The 20,724-nt window shown below is 34.6% G+C and overlaps 2 non-coding genes across 2 annotated transcripts; both read right to left on the reverse strand.

The window, feature by feature from the left end:
- Window positions 1-6,789: 6,789 nt before the first annotated feature.
- On the reverse strand, window positions 6,790-6,861 carry Trnae-uuc (transfer RNA glutamic acid (anticodon UUC)). Its single transcript has one exon. It is a non-coding gene; the product is annotated as a tRNA-Glu (tRNA).
- A 6,987-nt stretch (window positions 6,862-13,848) lies between these two features.
- Trnae-uuc (transfer RNA glutamic acid (anticodon UUC)) lies at window positions 13,849-13,920 on the reverse strand. The gene has a single exon. It is a non-coding gene; the product is annotated as a tRNA-Glu (tRNA).
- Between the last annotated feature and the right edge of the window lie 6,804 nt (window positions 13,921-20,724).

A 20,724-nucleotide genomic window follows, 5' to 3' on the forward strand; every position in this document is an offset into this window, starting at 1 on the left:
ACTGAACACAGACGACGTCAGGACAGTACTTTGACTTGTATGAAAAAGTGAATATGACGTTTCAATAAAAGCTCCTTAGCTCGCTTGACGTTGTAACTTTGTAAAACGTCAATAAATTCCCAAAACTGTCAATTTCCCATAAATCCTTAATATTAACTTCTTAACTTAATCAAAAAGTTTGAATAATTTGATATTAGTAGTACTAGTGGCGTGATAGTTAAAACACATGACTGTCATGCCAGTAGTCTTTCCTGTGCCACCTAAAATTTTGTTCACAAGTATTGAATCTTGCTAAAGATGCATAAATCCTCCAAAATTGAATCTTGTCATGGTAGGTAAAAATGGCGATCTCAAGGCAACCTAGCCTGAGATCCAATTGGCCCTGTATTGAGCCGTTTTGATACCAAAAACTCGTTTGACCTTTGATTGAAAGAGATAGATTTATAGAGAAGCTTCATATCGATTATATTAGAGCCATTTTGTCGCATTGAGAAAAAAGATTAGGTCTCTAATCTTTGTCTCAAATAGCTCATCAAGTTCGTGAATAAATGCTTTTCCAAAGTATTTCATTCTATTGTTTGCCAAAGCAGGACATTTGCAGAGGAAATGGATTATCGTTTTACTTTCTCTTTGGTCACTACAGCTACTTCTATAGGCCAATGTCCGGTACAAACCGCAATAATCCCGGCTATGTCTTGCCTTGGCCTGCACAGAAGATCGTTTGTACGGATTTTAATAGGTGGGCATATCTTCCTAGATATAATGCAGTCGGGTAAATTTCTCCACCTTCGGTTTGATTCAGTTTGGTAGATAGAAAAGATTTTACCCTTCATAGCACCAAGAGGTATTTTAACCATTTCCGCAAGTAAGCTATGAAGGGCCGATCCTTACCTGGCTAGGTCGTCAGCCCGTTCATTTCTCACGATACCGCTATGGCCCGGAACCCAGATCCGGATGACACCGAGGTTAATATTCAGGCTCGCATGCTCAACGCGACATTGCTGGACCAATTTAGATGAGGATATGACCGAGTTAATGGCTTTGACAGCTGCCTGACTGTCTGTAAAGATAGCCGCATTTCGGTTTTGGTTTGGGCTTTGTTTAAGTATCTTATATGCCTCCCTTATTGCCAGCTGTTCAGCCTGAAAAACGCTAGCAAAGTCAGGAAGCCTAAAGGATTTGGCTACATTTAGGGACTCAGAAAAGATCCCAGCACAATCTCCGTACTCCATCTTTGAGCCGTCAGTAAAGATGGTTGTGTCGAAACCTATCGACACAATTTCATTCTCCCAATCTTCTCTTGATTTGAAAATAGCCTTAAAACCCTTACTTAGGTTCAAAGTAGGAGTGCAGTAGTCAGTGTCTACCGAGAAAATATCTGAGGGAATCAATTTCGTTGTGTTGCTGTGACCATAAGGTTTTGACAGCCATCTGTTTGATTCCTTCAGCCTAATAGCGCTGCAGGAAACTATGTATTTAATAAAAAGGTCGATTGGTAGAATATCCAAAATAACGTTTAAGGCGTCCGTTGGGCAAGTACGCATGGCCCCTGTGGTGACCACGCAAGCTGTTCTCTGAACATTCTTTAGCTTATCAATATTATAGGCTTTGCTAAGAGCAGGCCACCACACATTCGACCCATATGTTAAGATTGGACGTACTACGGCTGTGTACGTCCATAAAACCATCTTCGACTGAAGTCCCCACTTTTTGCCGAAAGTTTTGCTGCAGGCGTAGAAGGCAACATAGGCCTTCTTAACCTGCACTTCAATATTTAGTTTCCAGTTTAGTTTAGGGTCGAGTATAACTCCCAAATATTTTGCACTCTAAGACAATGATAGGATTTGACCGTTGAGTCGAGGTAGCGTGAAGGGCGGTACTTTAGTTTTGGTGGTAAAGAGCAACAGTTCAGTTTTACTTTGGTTAACTCCTAGTCCACAACTCGTGGCCCAACTGCTAACTTTCTTCAAAGCTGACTCCGTGATTTCACTAATCACAGCGGTGTACTTTCCTGACACCAATTTTAACGAGAATTGTATCCATGACCAGAAGCCATAGAAGAGGCAAAAGGACACCACCCTGGGGTGTTCCCCTACTCACATGTTTTGTTGCGATTGTATTGCCTAGAGTCGCTTGAATCTTCCTACCACTGAGCATGGAAATAATCCATTCTCGAATGATGACTTCTACACCGAACTTAACGAGCGATTCTTCTATGGATTCTGTAAGGACGTTGTTAAAAGCACCTTCTATGTCTAGGAAGGTGGCAAGAGTAAATTCTTTATAATAGATTGTTTGTTCTCCGTAAATTTGATCTTAAGATAAGCATACAGAGATCGAGAGGTCGTCCAACTAGGATTTCTCTAATACGGTAATCAAGAATGCGCTCCAAGGTTTTAAGCACAAAATCCTTCGCGGATTTGTGACCTCGCCTACTCACTATCGGCATAAAAACTACTTTGACCTGTCTCCACGACATGGGCACATATTTGAGAAGGAGGCATCCTTTGAAAATTTGTTCCAGCCATGGAGCTGCCACATCATGCAACCTTTGAAGCATAACTCGACAAAATATTTTCTCTGGTTATAACGGAATTGACTTGCTCCTCATGAGCTACGTTTAGCTCTGTGGTTTCAAGCGATTCGGGGTTATCTTTCTCGCAACCCGGAAAGTGCGTCTTCATCAGTACCTCAAGAGATTCGGCTGGAGAGGCTGTCCAGGTTTCATCAGGCTTTTTTAGAAATGAAGGATTACAATGTTCCTTTGATAAAACTTTGCTGAGCCTTGCGGAGTCCTTTGTGTCTTCGATTGATTGACAGTATTCTCTCCAGCCTTGTCTTTTGGCTGATGACAGGGCTTGCTTGTAAATTTTAAGAGAGTCTTTATACGGTTGGTAAAACTTATGTTTGTGGCAGATATTGAAAATTGTCCTCGTCATTTTCCTAAGATTGGACAGTTCTTTATTCCACCAAGAAGGAAGGGTTTTAAGGCTATATTTAACTGGGCAAGAGACTCTAAAATCTTTACTTATAGAAGTTTCAAAGGTTTTCAACTTTGATTCAAGGTCTCTTATCGATTCAGTTAGATTCGGTTAGTTGCTTAGTTTGGATTTCGCAATTTGAGTGAATTTCGTCCAGTCAGTTCTTTTGGGATTTCTGTAAGGCGGAGGGTTTTTGACTCGAAATTAATTTGAAAAAGAATCCACTTATGATCCGAAAACGAATTTAAAGAGGAAACTGTCCAGTCCAAAGTGTTTTCTTTATTAAGGGTATTATTGAAAACAGAATAAATTCATGTGATTTGATTTCATTAATTCAATTTCATGTTCCATCACGAGTTTTTCGCAATATAAATGTATTATTTTATCCTCCCCTTCATAGGACTAATTATGGTCTAAATGAACCAATAACGCGTTCTCTGAACTATTTAATATAATTTATAATGAAATTGACCTCTGTATGAAAAGAAATTGTTTTAAAAAAAAATTCTTCAAATATGAAATTGATTAATAATTTAAATTTAATCTAAAATTCCTTGTAAATATATATATATATCTTATCAGCTTTATTATTTTGTAGTAATTTTATAATCAGCAGATCTTCGACCAATTGATTAAATTAAAATAAAAAAACAGAATCGAGAATGATTTGCAACTTCGGTGGCGGCACCCTAATGGTATGGACAGCTTTTTCTTCAAATGGAAAGACTGAAATTGCATTCGTGCCTGAAAGGATGAACTAAGAAATGTATGCTGAGTTGTTAGAATAAGTTATGGTTGAAAGAGCTGAAGAGTTAAGCGGAGCCGACTTCATATTTCAGTTGGATAAGACTCATATCCACTTCTCCCGAAGGATGAGAGACTGGTTTGAAGAGAAGCAAATAACATTTTTCTATTGTCCGTCTAGAAGTCCCGATTTAAATCCTAGAGAGAATCTCTCGCAAACACTAGTCAGGCGTATTTATACCAACGGGCGCCAATTTAAAAGCAAATACGAAGGTGGAACTGGAAAAGCTTGTGGAATTCTTGCCAAGACTTATGATATCGGTCGTAAAAGCAAGTGGCGGCTCTTTGTTTGATTTAATCAATAACAATTTTATGATCACCAACTGACCGTTGTTTTTAACAAAAACATTTGTGTATTTTTTGCTTTTTGTTAATAACTTTTATTTCATCTTGTTATAATTAAAAACATTATGTTATTCTTAACAATTTTGAGTACATTTTCTTATTATTTCACGAAAATGCATGGCTATGTTGAATGCATACTTTTTTAATTTAGTTTTTTCGAAATGGTCTTCAAAATGATAACCCTTACTTTTCTTGTTCAAAAAGCTCCATTTGGACCAACCATAAACTGTCACCTGTCAAATAATTTGTTTAGGTTAGAAATATTTTACTCAAAAAAACAATAAATTCTAATTCTCTGCAGTGTTTTTATTTTTGGACACTCTTTTTGCTGTAGGATTGTTCATGATCATTTCTGCCCCGCTGATTGTATTAATGATGACAAACCCTTAAACGTGAAGTTATTTTATTTGACAGTAATTTGACATTTCGGATTACAAACCATAACCATTTTAATTTATTTATTTCTTATTTTCTTTTGAGTTGCAACCTACATTTCAATGTGCAACAGTTACAGATATTTTGAGCATCATTATCTCCTTGTTTGATACGGGGTCCGTTTAACAACTTCACACACTTCTTGGTCTCTTCGAAGTACTTGAGAAATCATTGAGTTTCTTATTTTCTTTTTAGCTTTCACACACAAAAACACCTTTCTTCTTTATTATTTTGTCCAATTGAGTGACATCCACTTGAGGTCACACTAAAGACTAAAGACCAAACCAAGCCACAAATACCCTATTATGAAATTCATAGAAAGTACATTATATTTTGAGCTCAAAAGCAATCTTAGGAAACACCGCATTATCCACTTGAAAGGTGGAATTCCTTGGAATTACCTACTCTACTTCTTGCCCGATGTCAGTCTTCGAATAAAGTAAAAAAATATAAAAATTAATCTGACGGGACTTCAAATGCAAGTCATTGGGTATTTTTTAAGAAGTTTATTTTTTCGGACCCACGACGACGAGCGACGCCGCCGACCATAGACGGACATTTCGACCGCAAGACCAAAGCGTAGAAGTAGATTCACAACACAAAAGGCGAAAACTATTCAAATATCTGTCAGATAAACGTAAGAAATCGAAAAGAATAATGTGGGCCCAACACCGCCATAATAGTTCCTCTAACACCACCTGAATACTTACCTGACTTGCTCTGGTCACAGAGTTTAGGTATAACAATACTCAAAAGTGACTGACAGCCTCGTTTCATTCTTAACCCTTGTCTGTCTCTGAAGCTGACTATGTTTTGGCTCGGCTTCTCAAAGGAGTTACTCATAAAATATATCGAGGAGGTTAAAAATAAGATACAAGAAAAATAAAAAAGAAAACATCAAGAGAACGCCTCGAAAGAGCCAGTTTTCCACATGGATTGATCCATGGACAGCACTTAATTCTCGCTGACACCATGATTTGGTTATTTTTTTGTTCTCAGTAGTTAAGGTTGTTCCTTTGGCTTTATGGAGCAATCTCAAACACACACTGTCAGAAACGTATTTTTGCGTATACGTACACACGTGCCCTTAAGCTAATCAACACACACACCATGAGAAAGGTAAAAAGACAGAGGCGGAGGTGTTTTCTCTGAATAATCTGGGTGGAAGCATTTATCTCTGTCACTTCTTACGGATACGGATTAGCATGTGAGGAGGTTTAGGAGGTAAGGTCTGTAGAAGGCGCGCTGTGCCCATCACAATGGCGTGCAAATTCATTGTGACAGATTAGCATATAATGAGTTATAACCACCTTGAAGGCATTTGGTTGGATCTTTTAAGAAAAAAAAATAAATTATACTGCAGCGGATCTTTTAAAAGTCTGATGTGAGCCGTTTTCGTTCTTTTTAAAAAAAAAAGCTCTATAGGTAGGTTAACACTTTAACAAGGAGAATAAGGAGGAATGTTCAAAAGATTTTTGAATGAAGATTCCGAGATAAGATCATCGCATAGAATCAGCTTAGACAGAATGGTAAAAAGATGATTATTGCAAAAAATTACTAAGATTTTTTCTTGACTTGAACTTTTTAGCTTCCACATAAATTGTTTGTGTCTTCTAAAAATTTCAAAAAAAATGCTGATTGTTGATTCATGGTTGTTTTAAACGTTTATGCGATTTTGAATCTAAAGACCACCAGCTAAAATGACGTAATTTTTGATTTTTAAAAGATTCAAAGGCATTTTTTGTTTAATCTATGATTTCTGAATCTAGATTTTATAGGAAATTTTTCAAGAAGTTGGTGATATGTTCGTTAAGACGAAGAATATTTCATTTAAGAAATGACTCATGTTTTGTAAAGTCTTGGGAAAATAACAATAAAAATAAAGAAGCTGGGATGCCACCAACATTGATAACTTCCTAGTCATACCCGTCTGTAAATATTTCTAAAAATCCTGCAAAACATAAATACTAACATTTTGTGTAAGATGTTAAAAAGGTTAAGTAGTTTGAAGCCAATGTTGATAAGATATTTGAGCCAAAAATCAATTTCTACCAACTTTTAGAAGTACTTTTCTTAAGGTTTTTATTTTTGTAAAATAATTCTAAAGCACATACGATATTTGATAGTTTTTGTCTATTAATAAATACTTCGAAAATTGAAAAATACCATGAAATGCATGTCGCCACCTAAAACCTTTACACATTTCAAGAACATACAAAATAACTTCCCATACCGGGAATCGAACCCGGGCCTTCTGGGTGAAAGCCAGATATCCTAGCCACTAGACCATATGGGATATATTTGATGTTAAAAACTAAATTCTTAATGGAAAAATATTCCATTAGAACTAAGTCTTAGGCAAATACCCAAAATAAGTTTAAAAAAACACTTGTCTATTTACGTGGTATTTTAAATTATTTAGTATTAAGAGTTATCTTGTTTAGATATAGGACTTTATCACTGTAAACACAGCTTTTAGCTTAAATGACCAAACTGTTAAGAAAATGCTTTTTTAAGCGAAATAATAACAAAAGGCTAACAAATAAGTGAAATGTTGTTCGTATTTCATTAAGCATTTTGGACTAAAGAACTTTGTCAGAAGAAGATGGGAAAATCCTAATGTGGTTGTTTTATTGTATGATTTTGATTTGTTGCGGAAGTGCCAGTGATGTGATTTGGTCTTGTTTTCGACTGCTATATTGGACTGCTGCTCGTTTAAAAACGGAATTGTCAAAAAATATCGCGGTGAAGAAATGTTTACATATAGGTGCAAGTCAATGAATTCCAAAACATAATTTTTAAAACCAATATGAACATTTCTGGGATATATTCATTAACAATTTTTAACATTATAAAATAACGGGTTATCCATTTTTGGGTCTAAAAACTAAAAGGCTAGAATTTGACAGGTGACAAACCAAGTTGTCAACCAATTTTTTTTTCGCTTAACTATCGCACAATGCATACAAATTATGATTCTGCTACAGCCACATATCGTGCTTTAAGAAGAGATTTTGGTTTATAAAATCGTCTAACTACGCAATCCTTTGGCACCATTGTAAAAAACTATGACACAACTGAAACCAGCTGACCATTCACAACGCCGCCGCGTCGTAGATGCGTCGAATAGGTGCTTAAACAACAGGCGATGGGCGGCGATTATTCGAACTAAATTTTCTTCAGCGACGAAGCATATTTCTCAATAAACAAAATTGTTGTATAATGGGGTTTTGAAATCTTCAAATTGTTGAATAGAGGCCATTTTATCCACAAAAAGTCAGTGTTTTGTGCTCACTTTGGTCCGAAGGTGTGAATGGATCTTACTTCTTCGAAAACGTCAAATGGGAGCGTTACGGTCATATGATAACTGATTTTTTCGTTCCTGCTATTGAATTATACGACTTGGAAAATATGTGGTTTCAACGACTGTGCCACATGCCACACAACTTTAGCGAATATGGCTTTATTGCAAGAGATTTTTCATGGCCGCTTAAATTCTTGCCGTAATGCTATCAACTGGCACCCATGATCATGCGATTTGACACCGCTGGACTTCTTTTGTGAAGCTTCGCATAAGATCGTCTTTATGCAGATACATTTTTAGCTCTTGAGCACTTAAAAACCAACATTCGTCAAGTTATGGCTGAGATACCACTTAATAAGTGTCGAAAAGTGGTCGAAAATTACCTCAAAAGAATCGATGATTGCAACAATTTGCGTGGTGGTAATTTAAAAGAAAATTTGTATCAGCCAGTATTAATGATGACCATCAATTATCGATTCGTTGCTGTTCGCAGCAATTGGTTCTTTGTAACTCAACAACGTGGAAAATGTTGCGGAAGTGCGGGTGTGTTGCCTTTCAAAATACAACTGGTACATGAATTGAAGCCGAATGATCTACTGCACCGTAAAATGTTTGGTGAATTAGCTCGGCTGGCCGAAGATTCGACAAATTGTGTTCAGCGACGAAGCTCATTTTTTGCTGAATGTGTACGTTAGTAAGAAAAATTGTCGATTTTAGAGTGAACATCAGCCAGAATCATTGCAAGAGCAACTAATTTATCCAGAAAAAGTCACAGCTTGGTACCGTTTATAAGCTGGTGGCGTTAGTGGACCGAACTTCTTAAACATGTATGCGAATCGTGCCACGTGCCACACAGCACTCGCAACAATGGACTTATTGAGAACCGAGTTCGGAGAACATTTCATTGTACGTTCGCGACCGGCCAATGGGCCGCCTAGATCGTGCAATTTAACGCCTTTAGACTTTTTTTAATGGCTATGTTAAAGCCCATGTCTATACAGACAAGCCTGCTTCAGACGCATTGGAAGACAACATTGACGCATTTATTCATGAGATACCGGCCGAAATGTTGAAAAGAGTATGCCAAAATTGGATTAAGCATATGGACCATTTGAGGCGCAGTCAAGGCCAACATTTATTGAACTATTGAAATTGGATAATAAGTTCTTAAAATCAAGTAATAATGGTTTCATGGGGGTACCCTTTTGGATTAATACAATAATAATTTTGTGTATTGAAAGAAGCCAAAGAAACAAATTTTTAGAGAAAATTAAAAAAATATATCGGTTTGCTTTTGAGAAAATTCGGTTTTTGACCAAAAAATTTTGTATGAAGACTACTGTTACTTTTAGTCATTAAAAATTAAAAAAGGCCTAACGGAAATCGGCTCAAAACCTTAAAATTTAAAGTTAATTGGTCTAATAGTTTTTGTTGTAGTGAAAGACAGACGGACGGATGGACTTTTTTCAACTTCTCTACTAACCTTATGTCATACTTGATTTAAATTTCGAGATTCAATTTTTTTATAAAAGCAAAATATTCCTATATGTCGCAATAAGATGCAGTAGGTAAGGTCTTTGGCATTAAGGGTAGTAATTTTTAACTTCATATAGGAAGTTACTGTAACGGGTCCGATTTGTCAAATTGAAAATTTTGACATTTCTCGACGTTTCAAGGTCCCTAGAGTCGAAATAAATTTTTTTTAGAAAGATGTCTGTGAGTGCGTGTGTACGTACGTTCGTACGTCCGTACGTTTGCGATGTTTTTTTTTGTCGTCCAGAACCAGAAGATCGAATTCAAATAAATTTTGTTAAACAGATATTAAGGCACAAAGATGCAGAAAGGGCTCTCAAGAAAATTGCATGGTGGTTTTTTACTATAGCAGTTTAAAAAAAGTGTGAACATTTTGGTTAACCCTAAATATTTTTACGAACCACAACCGCTAGAGACTTGAATTAAATTTTATATAATATATTGTAACGTGATATCAAAGAAATATATTTTTTGAAAAAAATCCATTTAACGGTTTTTTTTATAAATCAAAAAACTGAAAAAAAATGTGTCAACTCCAAAATTTTACGACTAAAATATGATTTCATCTCCAAAACAATTATGTGCAACGAAGAATAATGACATTTGACAAAATTTTAAGAAAAATTGACGGTTTTTTTTTATAAAAATCCAAAAAAAAAACAATACTCAAAGTTGGAAAAATTGAATATCTATTCAAATATCTTTTCAAAAACTTGAAATTTAGGCTTCAATTTTATTTTATCTTATAAGAAATATTGCTTTCAACAATATGAAAAACGTTGAGAAAAATCGAATTGACAGTTTTTTTTTACAAAACATAAAAACCTAAAAAAAAATCATAAAAGTTGGTAAAAATTAATTTTCGACTCATATATCTTTCCAAAAATTTGAGATAATAGCTTCTTACTAATTTTTACTTATAAGAAATATTGTTTTATGACATTCAGTAAATTTTTGAAAAAAATCGAATTGACGTTTTTTTTTACAAAAAATTTACAAAAATTGGTAAAAAATGAATTTCGACTCAAATATGTTTTCAAAAAATTGAGATAATAGCTTCCTACTAATTTGTACTTATAAAAACTATTGTTTTCAACATTCAGTAAAAGCTTTAAAAAAATCGAATTGACAGTTTTTTTACAAAAAATTAAAAACCGAAAACAAATTAACAAAAGTTGGTAAAAAATAAATTTCGACTTAAATATCTTTTTAAAATTGAGATAATAGCTTCTAACTAATTTTTACTTATAAGAAATATTTTTTTCAACATTAAGACAAATTTTGAGAAAAATCCAATAGACAGTTTTTTTACAAAAAATAAAAACCTAAAAAAAATGTATAAAGTTGGTAAAAAATTTACTTTCGACTCTAATAGCTTTAAAAAATTTAAAAATTTTGGCTACAAACTATTTTATTTCACAGAAAATATTGTTTTCGATATTCAATAATTTGTATATAAAAATCTAGCAGTCCTTTTTTTCATAAAAAAAAATGAAAAAATAGTACGCAAATTTGGTAAAAATTGATACGAGTACATATAGACAAACTTTTAAGCAAGACAAATCGACAGACGGGATGGGAAGTTATCAGTGTGGGTCGCATCCCAGCCTCTTTTTTTTTTAATTCGCAAAGTAAAATTTTAAATTTTAGATCATCAAATATTTTATTATTGAGACAGTATGAGAGCTTGTGCAGACAAATTATTGAAATCGGGTTATTAGTTCTTGAGAATACTTTAAAGCAAATGATAATGGTTCTATGGGAGGTTAACTTCTGGAGCAATACAAAAATATTTGTGTGTATTGTGAGAAGCCAAAGAAACAATTTTGTATAGAAAATTAAAAAAATATTTCGATTTGTTTTTGAGAAAATTCGAAATTCGATTTTTGACCAAAAAATTAAAAAAAAGCGTCTAACGGGAATCGGCTCAAACCCTTAAAATTTAAATTTATTGAGCCAATGGTTTTGGCAGTGCCAGACTTTTCGACTTCTTTACTAACGTTATGTCATGTTTGATTAAAATCTCGAGATCGATTTACAAATTGCAAAACATTCTTATATGTCGGAAGAAAAATCCGTTAAGATTTTTTAGATTAGGGTCAATCAACTGTTTTTTTTTTTCATATTCTCAAAGATATCAATATCCTCCCCATTCTCTGCAAACTTCAAATAGAGCATTGTTTCAATTCATCTACAATAATTTCTTTTTTTGTAACAGTTTTTCTCTTTCCACACACATTGTTCTTAATGTTTGTACCTACAATCGAAAATAAAGTATTTCCTGCGATCGCTTTTAACAATCATTGAAATCCTTCATACCGGATGTATGCTGGTTGTACATGTACAATGTACACTCTTCAGAAATAATTTCTTCCAACAATTTCTCACACATAAAAACAATTAATATTGGTCAAAGATATCAATCTCTGATGTCCATACAAGGGCCTCTCCAACAATGTGTCACTTCTATGCTTCAAACTCGCAATTAAAGTAATTTCCGTCCGCCTTGGTACCCCAGCAGTTTAAAAACTTTTCCGAACAATATTCTAAAATTTTCCCAAAACCCTCATTATGTTAACAAAAATACTAATACAATTTCAAACTTAGGTATAGTTCCCACAATGACATCATAGATGGCAGTATAATTGTTATATCACACGTTCAGCTTGTCTAGCGTATAGTCCCCATAGCATATTGCTACTCATAAATGGGTTCCTATAGGTGTCTTTACTCGTATATAGGTAGCCTAGGCCAATCAACATTTTACGATCTTTTCGCATACCATACCTACTCTCACTTTTCATACTTTTCACTTCTCACCAACAACTTGTCCTTCAGAGACAATAAAATCCTGTACCAAAAGCCATTATTAGAAATTTTGCGTAAAAGCCTCACCATCACCACATTACAAAAAACCTAACAGTTGCCATTTAAGCATCAGAGCAAGTAGAGATATAAAACGGTAGCACCTGCATAATTTCAGCACTCAAACACCTCGCTTTTTGGTTATTAAAACAATTAGATGAAAATAAAATACAAAACTTTGCCCATAATGTCTAATGACAGTTTAATTACCCGCAGAGCGGCTATACAGCTTGGTTTTTGGTGTTGACACTTCCTGTTCGATGGGAGAAGATGTCCAGTGTCATGGTCGGTGCGGCGTTTATGTGTTTCTCTGATGCTTATATTTCGGGGGCGAGAATCTGTAGGAACTCACACACTATACCTAACCTATCTATACTACACATAATGGGCTGGGCCTGGGCAATTGCGAAAGTGAAATGACAATTATCCGGGACAGGGCTTCGGTATTATATTAGAATTGAGGCAGGAGCGACTCTTTATCTACCCTTAGCAATCGATTCAGTCGGCTGGAAAATACGTTTTAGACCCACCACCACTGCACTGCCAAACCAATGTTTGAGACCGATCTAATGATATGATTACGTGATATGGTGACATGGAAATGCAGGACGTCGCTGCCGCCGGTGCCACCGGAGACGTACAGAATTGAATGGAAAAAGAAAAACTGATGGTCAGGCCGCATGTGAATTATGCGAATGCGAAGCAAACCGTGCTTCTGTCAACGCGTAATGTTGCATAGTTCTATATCCCCGTCCAGAGTTGCTGTCACTTGCAGGGCTCTATCGCTCGTTTTGTGCCTTTTGTGACACAAAGGCCTAGCTAGCAATTTATCAATAGCTCTCCCCCTTTGCCCTCTTGTCAGAATATACGAGTATCTTTGACTGTGACTCAGTCGTCAGTCAACGTTTTCGATATATGGTAGCTACAAACGTATGAACTCTTTTGAGAGTGGCACCACCACACCACGGCCAACAGTCTCAAGTTGCAGCGCGCGGCGCTGACAGGTTTGATGTAGTGGAAATAATCGTGCAGCTTTAAATGCACAAATCAAAGCCGAGAGAGGAAACTATTTCTTTAATTAAGTTGAGGTTGAGTTAGTTCAGTTCGGCAGCAAGGTGGATGTGAATGATGTTGATGGGTGCAGGCGAAACACACACAGAAATTAACGCAGCAATTGTGGATAGATGAGGGCGACACGATAAGGATGACAGTTTTTAATTTGTTTTTTTTTTTTTTTTCTTTTTAGGTTTTTATCAGCAGCACGCTAAGGGCGATACAGAGCCTAACCGATAGTGCTGCATTTAAGGAAGCCGATTTTCCTTTACTGAGGCTTGTAGTGACGTGTAAAGTAGAAATGTTTAGAAATATTTGTTCGTTTGTATTAAAATTTTAAAGTAATATTATGATTTTATTAGGAACAAGTTAAAAATGGAGACATTTATGGATTAATTGGTTATCTCAAAGCTGTATAATGATTGATACCATAACATCGTATTGTATATGTTTTGAAGAGCAAATTTTATTATTCAGTTTGAGTTTTGAATTTAGGGAAAATCAATCGGTGAATTTCAAGCAAAAAACTTCCCATACCGGGAATCGAACCCGGGCCTTCTGGGTGAAAGCCAGATATCCTAGCCACTAGACCATATGGGATATGTGCTTCTAAAACAGACTCTTTCTTTCTGCACGGATTTTATTTAATTTAACATGTTTTCATATTTTTTTAAGATACTAAGTTTATTTTTATACAAACTATAAATGCATATGTATACATATGTACACTATACGTAAACTTTTAAAAATAAATAATCAATAAACAAAGTTTTTGCTTTTCATAGGAGGAAATAAAAAATATAGTATTCTGCTTGAATTTGCAATCTTATTTACACAAAATTGTTTTCTAAATAAATTTTGAAAAGTTATTTTTAGGAAATTCGATTTAAATTTTTTTTTTCTTTTGTTTGCTTGTGATTTGTTTTTATTTATAATCTAGTTTCTTAAACAACGAAGAATGACGCTAAATGTCTAATATAAGTATATTTAAAAAGCAAAATGTCTGCCGATTGGGGTTACCATTTATTGATTTAAAGAGTTAATTATATTATTAGGGCCGAAAGACATCAGTATTAAGTGTTATAGTCTAAGTTAAAGTGTCCGTGAGTAAGCAAAGCTAGTAAGTTAATTGTTAGTTATGGTTAATTTGACTTGACTTAAAAATAGTTTTTTGTTTCAATTCATAAAAAAAATGACAATTGTTTTATTTTAATACGTGTTCATTTAGTTATGTCATTTATTATTTAATTATGGCAATTTTAATACAAGAAATGTTAAAGATTCGTCTTTTTTATAATACAAACCATTTTCTGAAAGAAGTGATCAAAATTTACTTTCTTATTACTTTGAGTCGTAAATAATAACTGTGAACTTAGAAGTTGCACCTAAGACACATTACAAAAAAACTATTTGGGTTTCATATCATTTTACTTTAAAATTTAGAGTTTAAAGTTTTTGAGATATATGAATAAATCGATCTCAAGTGGATTTTATTATTTGAGATTTAGAAGGTGTTAGCCTTAAAATATTGTTCAGTGTATTTCCTGAAGACTGTAATTTATGACATGAGATTGGTTAACTTGTACACAGCTTGTATAATAAACACGCAATGCCTTTTTCAATCTAAAAATATTTTTTAAAAAAACGCAAAGTTCAATATTTCAATATTCAATTGTTTTTCTAAAAAAAAAGAAAAAAGTGTGTTTGGACTTGCTTTGTTTTTAAATAATAGCACTTATGTTTTAAAATTTCCTACAAAATAAGTTTGGGTCAAAATTTAAATGCCAATTCATTTTAGATTTTTAAAATAATTTCAAAAAATTGGTAGGGCTTTTTTTCGAATTATTTCGTACATTTAAATTTTTTTAATTCTAGTACAAACATATTTAAAGAATGCAGTTATTAAGATCGATGTTCAAATGGTAGACATGTGCATTCAAGAGGACACAAGCGTCCACAGGTTTTTCTCAAAGCCCACCTCTGTCTATCAACTCCTTCTCTCACACTCCCGCGGTGAACATCAGGTGACTAGTACCTCAACTGGAGATTGGGTTCTAACCCCAGTGGAAAGTTTTTGGGGGCAGCAAACTAGAGAGGGGAGAGGTGTTTCCACTAAGGCACCTCTCCAGTCTCCTTATCCAGACGGCAGCGGACGAATTCCCGAGATGGAATCAACGGTGGCGTCTACAGTTCCAGTAAGGTTGAACTTCTTAGTGAACACCTTATATGGCTTCTTCAACATAGCAAGGCCTGTAAGGAGCGGTTTATTCCGCTCCCCTTCCTTGGAGTTATACTAAGGATCTGGTCCTCCGCATCAAAACTAACTTCGCAAACATAAGCCTAAGAGGAGAAAGATAAAGAGACCAAAGACATATTCTTTGAGCTCTTGGAAAAGACATATGAGCAGTGCACTGGTTATGACATTTAAATTGTTTTAGGAGATTTTAATGCCAAGCTAGGAAGAGAAGACATCTTTGGTGGCATAATCGGGAGGTACAGCCTACACAACACCACCTCCGACAACGGATTCAGGCTGATCGATTTCGCTGCGGGGCGAGACGTTCTGGTAGCTAGTACACAGTTCACACATCTCAATATCCACAAGGGGACATGGAAATATCCTGATCAATCAACCGTCAACCAGGTCGACCACATCGCGATCGACGCACGACAATTCACCAGTATATCCGAACATTCCGAGGGGCCAACATTGACTCGGACCACTATACCTCGTTGTAACCAAGGTACGTCTGCGGATATCCCGATCCGAGCCAAAACAAGGAAGTACTGTGAGAAGATTCGACGTTAGCCGGCTACAATCGGAAGAGACTGCCATGACCTTTTCCGATCGAGCCTCTAATAACCTCAACATTGCCTTGCAGCCATCAGAGATGCGGCCTCTGAAGTGCTAGGTTTCACAAGGCCAATACAGCGAATCCCCTGGTTTGACGACGAATGGCGGCAAGAGCACGCAGCAAAACAAGAGGCATACAGAACTGCTCGCGAGCTCTACGAGCAGAAGAGGAAAGGAAAACCGTTTTCTTAGATGGAAAAAAAGAGATCATGAGAAGCGCGATCGACGAAATAGAGGGATGACCAACCGAATTCCGCTGTAAGAGAGAGAGAGAGAGAGAGACAATTTCGCCTACCCGACATTGACGAAGTGAAGATAGTCATATCTAAACTTAAGTCAAACAAAGCTGCTGGAGCTGACGGCTATTTAAAGCAGCAGGCGACGACTTGGGAGAAAGCATGCCCGATGAGTGGAATCTCAGCATAGTGTGTCCGATACATAAGAATGGAGACCCTCTAAATTGCGCCAACTACAGAGGTATTAGTCTCCTTAACATTCATTATAAGATCCTTTCTGCCGAATTATGTGAACATCTAAAGCCGTTCGCCAACAACCTGATATTTCCTTATCAGTGTGGCTTCAGACCAGGAAGTCCACTATCGACCAAATTTGAACACTACGGCAGATCTTGGAAAAAACCCAGAAGCTTCAAATCGATACCCACCATCTATTTATCGATTTTAAAGCTGCGTAGCATCCATAGGGAAGAGCTCTACAGAGCAACGTCTAGTTTTGGCATCCCAGTCGAACTCCGTTTGTTCAGAATGACGATGGAGAATGCACGCTGCTCTATCAAGGTCTGAAAAGATCTCATCGATGCATTTGATGTCAAAAAAGGTTTTAGACAAAGCGATGCAATGTCATGCGACTTATTTAACATCGTTCTGGAAAGAATTGTGCAAAACTCAACCATCAACACTAGTTGCATAGTCTTCTAAAGGTCCATCCAATTACTAGGATACGCAGATGATATCGACATAATTGGAAGATCAAAGCGTGATGTGAGTGGAGCGTTTTTGGGCATTACGACGGAAGCGTAGAAGATGGGTTTAGTGGTCAATGAGGGCAAGACCAAGTATATGCTGTCATCAAAAGAGGACACTGAACGATGACGTCTTGGACAAAACATCACCATGGACAGCTATAACTTTGAGGTCGTTAAGAACTTTGTCTACCTGAGCACGCTGATTAACACAGACAACAAATCGCTGCTTCTTTGGACTAAGAAGGCAATTGAGAAGTAAAGTCCTCTATCGAGCATCTAAAATCACCATCTATAAGACACTCATCATCCCGGTTCTCATTTATGGCGCTGAGGCCTGGACCCTGTCAAAGAAAGATGAGAGCGTCTTAGGATGCTTCGAGAGAAAAATTTAGTGCATTTTTTACTGAAGTCTGATTATAAATCTGTGAAAAAACATCACAAATTGGCGGTGTTCAAATAAAATATTCTTTATAAACAATAAAATTCACTAAGTTTATTAATATTTAAGTCTCTTGAAAAGGTTTTGACGGATCATTCTTAAATTACAGCAAAAACATTAATGGTTAATTTTTCAGTAAAAAATTTTTACCAAGACGTGGTTTGCAGTCAATATTAAACCAATTCCAGATGATTTATGAAAACGCCAAAAAAATGTATAATAATTTTTTATTACGAAAACGTTACAAATTGTTCTCAAAAACTTGTTTAATTTTCTTTCAAAAATCTACTCAATTTTTCAAGTTGATTCTAAGATTTATAATGTATGAGTGGTCGTTATTAGTCAAGAAAGTGATGACTCAAAGGTGATAGTATAAAAACTTTAAAAACAAAACTGCTTAATTTATAATTTCTTTTACTCCTAAATTATTTTTCTTAAGTTAAGCCACTGTATCTTGAAACATAATAATACATAAAGAATTTAATAGTAGAAGACTCATTTCAAAACATACAGTTCCTTAAATCGCTTAAAAGAATGAAAAAAAATGTTCTGTTCAAGTTTCTGACAAACATTTTCAGAAATATTAAAAATGTTAGTAATTTTTGTTTATTTTTAACAATTTTTCTAAACAGTGCATTAATATTTTGTGTCCTTTGATTTAATATTACAATATTACTGAAAATAAATGTATGCACATTTGTAAATAAGAGATATATGAAAATCCCTCAGTAGTTGTATTTTATAGCCATAACAAAATTTTACGTTATTTTGAACTCCAAGAACATTTCTTGCCATGGTAAGTACTTTCTTAAATTATCTGTTTGGATTTGACATGAAAACTGATGGTCCCTTCTATCCCTGACATTACTCGTAAACAGGAATATTTGGAAGTTGTAAATCACCAGGCCCGTTGCACCACCTAATATATTTGTCAAAACCAAAGCACAAAATAGATTACGAATCAATCGAATCAAATAAAGGAAAAACACGAAGAGCGATTATTTCGTTTCAAAAATACTTAGTATTTTATTTTTAACTAAATATCTAACTCATTTAACAAATTCGCAATTCTTAAAAACTTAAGAAAGGGCTACTATAACTAAAATTATACCAATCCATATATTTTTAATTTGTGTACAGACTGAGATTATTACTAAATAAGTCCGAAAATAATTTAAAAGCCTTTATAATCAATTCGAAGTCTCTAAACATATCCAATAAATCTCTTCAAATTCCTTAAGGTTTTAGATATTCAAGTAAGCGAACGTATGACCTAGTCTTGCATTTTTAATTTAATTCAGCTGTACCTACTTTAATTTTAACATTAGCTTAAGATTGAAACAATCAGCGCTTCTAGAAAGACTTGGGAGATTTTATTTAAAAAAACATCGATATGAGACTCAATAATAATTAAGGTTGGCCTCTACGAAATAGAATGTGTGTATAATCCCACAGTATTTGATAACACACATGAATCTTATTGTTATTGTTTTATTCAAACATTCGATCATAATCAATTTACCTTAATTAACGTGAACTTTTATTTGAAATTCCATAAATTCGCTATTAAATTTATTAATTTATTAAATAGTTTATCGGAAAAAACAACAAAAGTACATATTTTCATCAATATAAAATCTTTTACAAACATACCTTTGCCGTCAATGAAACTATTCCAGCATTCAATTTTGTTTTAATAAAAAATCAATCAAGCTTCTATAGAGACCTATACCTTGAATGCTAAAAAAGTGACAAATTAAGCTCAGCTACCGCTAATAACATTGATTAATGCATTGAATATGTCATAATCGCACGAAATTTTGTAAGCAATTAATAAATTTCTTCTTGTTTTTTTTTTCTCTTTTATTTTTTTGCTGTAAAACATCAATAAATAAAATTACACAAATTATAATGAAATTCCATTCTTTCAATTTTTGTTGTTGTTATTTGGAATCATCATTTACATACAAGGAACTACTGATGAAACATCCCAGTGTCTCCATTACTGTCGCTGATGACTCTACAACATTGTATGATTATTATATTCATTGGCATCATCATCATACCACTTACTTAGGGGCGGACTAAGTTGATTTTTTTGACAATCTTAAGCAAATCGGCGAAGATGATGGATCTCAAAAAACAGGGTCATTAACAGGAGAAATATCTACAATGAGAAACAAAAAACAACACTCCCAAACCCAACTTTGAAAAAAATGGTATTTTTATTAATAACGAACTCGGCTAATTAAATCTTGAAATGTCTGTCGTATGATTAATGGTTGAAGGGAATCACGAGAAAAAATAAAACTCCCAAACCAATATTTTTTATTGTGAGCAGTGAGGATAAAAAATTTGGAAATATGATCTTTGTGATTGATAATTATTATTATAATGGATTCGAGTTGAGTTAAGAGTTATACAGAGCTCGTGTATTGAAGAGGAAAGACGACTGCTGTTTTGATGTCATGATGCCAATCAAAATTATTAAAATTTTGAGTAGATAATTAGCTCAGTTGGAAGCAGGTATCTATAATATTCAAATATATCTACTTACGCATCACGAAAGAATAAAACTTCCGTTTAATGAGGTGAATACTGCTTCTAGTGATTTTTAGAGTCTACACATTTTGGTTAAAAATGGCGCCACATTAACAGATTTTGGGTGTTTTTTTATTTTTTAAGAAGAAGAGTATCAGTTTTGAATTCGATGAAAATATTTTGAAAGTTGATGGCCTTTGAATATTGTAGTTAATGATGTGATTTTATAGAATCAAATTTTTATTTAAACTTGACAATATTATATGCAAAAACTTCCTGTTACCTGTCAGCAGTAAAAGGTACTTTAAGACAATACGTGTCATCTGGTGGCCTGGCACAAAAATGTGTGTTATTTGAAGTTTCGTCTTACATTCAATTTTTAAAATTTGTTTCACGTGCAAGTCAAATACTTGAAGAAATGGATTCAATAGGTTTTTCAAAAAAATCTGGAAACCTCAATTTTTCCCATACGCGATATATTTTATTCAGGCAACAATTTTATACAAATTTCTACTTTTCGAATACTGTTTGTTTTGAAGAATTTTTTCAACGCAAAATTTGGAAGAAGACGGGATGACATTTTTA

This window comes from Eupeodes corollae, chromosome 1 (genome assembly GCF_945859685.1).
Source record: "Eupeodes corollae chromosome 1, idEupCoro1.1, whole genome shotgun sequence".
Classification (NCBI taxonomy): domain Eukaryota; kingdom Metazoa; phylum Arthropoda; class Insecta; order Diptera; family Syrphidae; genus Eupeodes; species Eupeodes corollae.